Source organism: Nanorana parkeri, unplaced genomic scaffold, assembly GCF_000935625.1.
Source record: "Nanorana parkeri isolate BGI_ZX_2015 unplaced genomic scaffold, ASM93562v1 scaffold3732, whole genome shotgun sequence".
Lineage (NCBI taxonomy): Eukaryota > Metazoa > Chordata > Amphibia > Anura > Dicroglossidae > Nanorana > Nanorana parkeri.
In genome coordinates, this window is record NW_017310000.1 from 9,429 (window position 1) to 15,420 (window position 5,992).

A 5,992-nucleotide genomic window follows, 5' to 3' on the forward strand; every position below is an offset into this window, starting at 1 on the left:
AAGGACGGAGGTCAGATAGAAGACTGAAGGGAAGGACGGAGGTCAGATAGAAGACTGAAGGGAAGGACGGAGGTCAGATAGAAGACTGAAGGGAAGGACGGAGGTCAGATAGAAGACTGAAGGGAAGGACGGAGGTCAGATAGAAGACTGAAGGGAAGGACGGAGGTCAGATAGAAGACTGAAGGGAAGGACGGAGGTCAGATAGAAGACTGAAGGGAAGGACGGAGGTCAGATAGAAGACTGAAGGGAAGGACGGAGGTCAGATAGAAGACTGAAGGGAAGGACGGAGGTCAGATAGAAGACTGAAGGGAAGGACGGAGGTCAGATAGAAGACTGAAGGGAAGGACGGAGGTCAGATAGAAGACTGAAGGGAAGGACGGAGGTCAGATAGAAGACTGAAGGGAAGGACGGAGGTCAGATAGAAGACTGAAGGGAAGGACGGAGGTCAGATAGAAGACTGAAGGGAAGGACGGAGGTCAGATAGAAGACTGAAGGGAAGGACGGAGGTCAGATAGAAGACTGAAGGGAAGGACGGAGGTCAGATAGAAGACTGAAGGGAAGGACGGAGGTCAGATAGAAGACTGAAGGGAAGGACGGAGGTCAGATAGAAGACTGAAGGGAAGGACGGAGGTCAGATAGAAGACTGAAGGGAAGGACGGAGGTCAGATAGAAGACTGAAGGGAAGGACGGAGGTCAGATAGAAGACTGAAGGGAAGGACGGAGGTCAGATAGAAGACTGAAGGGAAGGACGGAGGTCAGATAGAAGACTGAAGGGAAGGACGGAGGTCAGATAGAAGACTGAAGGGAAGGACGGAGGTCAGATAGAAGACTGAAGGGAAGGACGGAGGTCAGATAGAAGACTGAAGGGAAGGACGGAGGTCAGATAGAAGACTGAAGGGAAGGACGGAGGTCAGATAGAAGACTGAAGGGAAGGACGGAGGTCAGATAGAAGACTGAAGGGAAGGACGGAGGTCAGATAGAAGACTGAAGGGAAGGACGGAGGTCAGATAGAAGACTGAAGGGAAGGACGGAGGTCAGATAGAAGACTGAAGGGAAGGACGGAGGTCAGATAGAAGACTGAAGGGAAGGACGGAGGTCAGATAGAAGACTGAAGGGAAGGACGGAGGTCAGATAGAAGACTGAAGGGAAGGACGGAGGTCAGATAGAAGACTGAAGGGAAGGACGGAGGTCAGATAGAAGACTGAAGGGAAGGACGGAGGTCAGATAGAAGACTGAAGGGAAGGACGGAGGTCAGATAGAAGACTGAAGGGAAGGACGGAGGTCAGATAGAAGACTGAAGGGAAGGACGGAGGTCAGATAGAAGACTGAAGGGAAGGACGGAGGTCAGATAGAAGACTGAAGGGAAGGACGGAGGTCAGATAGAAGACTGAAGGGAAGGACGGAGGTCAGATAGAAGACTGAAGGGAAGGACGGAGGTCAGATAGAAGACTGAAGGGAAGGACGGAGGTCAGATAGAAGACTGAAGGGAAGGACGGAGGTCAGATAGAAGACTGAAGGGAAGGACGGAGGTCAGATAGAAGACTGAAGGGAAGGACGGAGGTCAGATAGAAGACTGAAGGGAAGGACGGAGGTCAGATAGAAGACTGAAGGGAAGGACGGAGGTCAGATAGAAGACTGAAGGGAAGGACGGAGGTCAGATAGAAGACTGAAGGGAAGGACGGAGGTCAGATAGAAGACTGAAGGGAAGGACGGAGGTCAGATAGAAGACTGAAGGGAAGGACGGAGGTCAGATAGAAGACTGAAGGGAAGGACGGAGGTCAGATAGAAGACTGAAGGGAAGGACGGAGGTCAGATAGAAGACTGAAGGGAAGGACGGAGGTCAGATAGAAGACTGAAGGGGAGGACGGAGGTCAGAGAGGAGACTGAAGGGGAGGACGGACGTTGCGGCATGTCCCACGTGGGTTAGTGTCGCTCAGACCATCTGCCAGTACATACAATCATTTATAAGTGAAGGACGGAGACGGCCCCAAGACTGCAGACAACAATGTCACGCGCCTTCCTGGTGTCAGAGGCCGGCAACTGACGGCCCGCCCCCAGATCGAGGAACCGTCCATCAGCCGCAGGTCCGCCATCTTCTATTCTTGGGGTCGGAGTGCTTCTTCTGCTGGATCCTCACCGTCAGGAACGCCGTGTAGAAGTTCGTAAAGGGGAGCTCCTGAAGGAGAGACGGGGGAGGGGTGACAGACTGCCCCCACCCCCCTCCATGTCAGTTTTGGGTGGCGCTGGCTTTAAGGGGGGAATCTACAACACTAAAATTTGCTCTTTACAATACACCGACATGGGGCGGAGTCACAGGTGACACATTAACGGTCAGAGGCTTCGGGAAGGTGACATCAATGGTGTAGACACAGGGGGCGGCCCACCTCAATCTTCCCATCACCCACCTGGAGTGGTATCGCTGCTCGTACCGTACACAGGGCTGAGCCCTGACACCGGAGGAGGAGGGGTCAGAAATTAAAGGATCACACCACCTAGAGGTGAAATGTCAGATCTGAATGGAGCTCCCAAGGACTCTCCTATATCCTGGCTGTGAGCTATGAGCGGAGGAGGACTTGGGGAGAACTCCAGACACCTGTACATTTGGAGGAGGCTGCTGTGTCCATGGAGGATGGCCCCTGCTGGGTGGAACTGACCTCTTGTAGTGAATATGGCGATACATGGGACTGATCTCCGACTCACTTCAATCATTACTCACCTGCCCTTATCCAACATGGCGGCTGCACCCTCAGCTCTTCAGACTACGCCTGCCCTCATCCAAAATGGCCGACTGGGGTCACCTGACTTGGCGTCTCTTCGTTTCCTTGGAGATAAGAGCAGCTGACTTACGTGCTCGGTCACATGACCGAGCATGCGGCCCCGCTTATAGATAGGGGGCGGCGTCAGACTATTTAGACATGGCGGCGGTGCAGGTGAGAGTTTGGGGTGTGAGGGGGTTTCCGCAAAAGGAAATACAGCTCTCCGCATGGTTCCGGGGGGCAGGGAATGTGTGTCTCGGTGGAGAATACCCCTTCCATGTAGCTTTGTTATTTGTATCTCCAGCCTTGTCTTTCTCCGGTGTTCTGTGCAAATGTCCGGTGTTTTGTGCAACCCGTCCAGATCTGCAACCACATCACTTCCGGTGCCTTGCCTTCAGTGGGTTTGGACGTGTTGGCGGTAATAATAATCCGTATTGTTGTCATAGAGACGGTCTATCAGGGGCATCTCTGATGTGAGGCCTGGCGGAGCTCAGAGCCGGAGGAGTTCAGCAATCGTCACCGGCTGTTGAGCAATAAAAGCAATTTTAATAAAGAATAAAAATCTATATTTATAATGTGACTTCCTTTATTTCTCTCATTTCCCTCACGGCATGAATGAGGGTTATCGCCTGGTCCGGGTTCACACTTTGCCTTCGGCGAGCGTTCCTGTTGATTTTAATGGGTGACCATCGTGCACCGAGCGCGGTAAAGAAACGCATGGAGCAACATTTGCGTCGTGTGTTCTGCGCTTTTTTTTTTTGCATGCAAACTGGTGGGAATAAAGTGCGTTCGTGGTGCCGTTACATAGTAATAGCAATGCAGGCGTGTTTCATGCGAGCGCACGCTTTATGCCGTAGTTTCCGCGCTGTCACGTAAGGTGAAGTATGGACCCGGGAACATTGGACTCTGCGTTCTCTCAGCGTTGCCTCATCCCAGGCTGTCCAATGACAGAGCCCCTGAGTTATCAACGTTTATGTCCCGTTCAGCGTGGAACGCACAGCATTGCGGTAATGTGTGTTTCCGGTGCCGACAATCACACGGCGGGCAGGAGGCACATTTGAGGTGACTTTCAAATTATTGCACCGCACCAGAACGCAGGGTGGGGGGGGGTTGCACAGTACAGTGTGTTTATCACATGGGAGTGTGCGATGAACGCACCGTGCTAGTGTGAACGGCCCCCAGAGGAGGGAGGAGGGGTGTATGTAGGGTAGTTTTGTTTCACACACGGGCATAAGAGGGTACAGGGGCGCATGGGCAACACCCATGGGGAAGGGTACAGGGGCGCATGGGCATCACCCAAGGGGAAGGGTACAGGGGAGCATGGGCATCACCCAAGGGGAAGGGTACAGGGGCGCATGGGCAACATCCAAGGGGAAGGGTACAGGGGCGCATGGTCATCACCCAAGGGGAAGGGTACAGGGGCGCATGGTCATCACCCAAGGGGAAGGGTACAGGGGTGCATGGTCATCACCCAAGGGGAAGGGTACAGGGGCGCATGGGCATCACCCAAGGGGAAGGGTACAGGGGCGCATGGGCATCACCCAAGGGGAAGGGTACAGGGGTGCATGGTCATCACCCAAGGGGAAGGGCACAGGGGTGCATGGTCATTGCCCAAGGGGAAGGGTACAGGGGTGCATGGTCATTGCCCAAGCAAGGGCAACAGCTCTAAATGATGAAGGGGAAAAAAAGACAAACTGTGCCCACTGTTATTGGCCCCTGGCTACCCGCGCCCTCTGTTATTGGCCCCTGGCTACGCCCGCCCACTGTTATTGGCCCCTGGCTACCCGCGCCCTCTGTTATTGGCCCCTGGCTACGCCCGCCCACTGTTATTGGCCCCTGGCTACCCGCGCCCTCTGTTATTGGCCCCTGGCTACGCCCGCCCACTGTTATTGGCCCCTGGCTACCCGCGCCCTCTGTTATTGGCCCCTGGCTACGCCCGCCCACTGTTATTGGCCCCTGGCTACCCGCGCCCTCTGTTATTGGCCCCTGGCTACGCCCGCCCACTGTTATTGGCCCCTGGCTACCCGCGCCCTCTGTTATTGGCCCCTGGCTACGCCCGCCCACTGTTATTGGCCCCTGGCTACCCGCGCCCTCTGTTATTGGCCCCTGGCTACGCCCGCCCACTGTTATTGGCCCCTGGCTACCCGCGCCCTCTGTTATTGGCCCCTGGCTACGCCCGCCCACTGTTATTGGCCCCTGGCTACCCGCGCCCTCTGTTATTGGCCCCTGGCTACGCCCGCCCACTGTTATTGGCCCCTGGCTACCCGCGCCCTCTGTTATTGGCCCCTGGCTACGCCCGCCCACTGTTATTGGCCCCTGGCTACCCGCGCCCTCTGTTATTGGCCCCTGGCTACGCCCGCCCACTGTTATTGGCCCCTGGCTACCCGCGCCCTCTGTTATTGGCCCCTGGCTACGCCCGCCCACTGTTATTGGCCCCTGGCTACCCGCGCCCTCTGTTATTGGCCCCTGGCTACGCCCGCCCACTGTTATTGGCCCCTGGCTACCCGCGCCCTCTGTTATTGGCCCCTGGCTACGCCCGCCCACTGTTATTGGCCCCTGGCTACCCGCGCCCTCTGTTATTGGCCCCTGGCTACGCCCGCCCACTGTTATTGGCCCCTGGCTACCCGCGCCCTCTGTTATTGGCCCCTGGCACTCACAGTACTTTTTTCTTCTCATGTTTTACTTCATGAAAAATTGACTTTTTATTATTTTCCTCCTAGAAATGGAAGCGGATTCCAATCTGACGGAATAATCTCTGAAAACCATTTCTGAGCAACACCGCGAATTCAGAGACTGGGAGAGAGCGGAGTGACAGAGAGAGAGAGACAGACGGTGAGAGAGAGAGAGAGACAGGCGGTGAGAGAGAGAGACAGGCGGTGAGAGAGAGAGACAGACGGTGAGAGAGAGAGACAGACGGTGAGAGAGAGAGAGAGGCGGTGAGAGAGAGAGAGAGACAGGCGGTGAGAGAGAGAGAGAGACAGGCGGTGAGAGAGAGAGACAGACGGTGAGAGAGAGAGACAGACGGTGAGAGAGAGAGACAGACGGTGAGAGAGAGAGACAGGCGGTGAGAGAGAGAGACAGACGGTGAGAGAGAGAGACAGACGGTGAGAGAGAGAGAGGCGGTGAGAGAGAGAGACAGGCGGTGAGAGAGACGGTGAGAGAGAGAGAGACGGTGAGAGAGAGAGAGACGGTGAGAGAGGGAGAGACGGTGAGAGAGACGGTGTGACAGAGAGAGA

At 55.4% G+C, this 5,992-nt stretch overlaps 1 long non-coding RNA gene across 1 annotated transcript; it reads right to left on the reverse strand.

Annotated features, from left to right (window-relative positions):
- Positions 1–2,102: 2,102 nt before the first annotated feature.
- Positions 2,103–2,404, reverse strand: LOC108803442. The gene is made up of 2 exons (XR_001942283.1): positions 2,324–2,404; positions 2,103–2,176 (listed from the first exon to the last, which is right to left on the reverse strand). It is a non-coding gene; the product is annotated as an uncharacterized LOC108803442 (long non-coding RNA).
- Between the last annotated feature and the right edge of the window lie 3,588 nt (positions 2,405–5,992).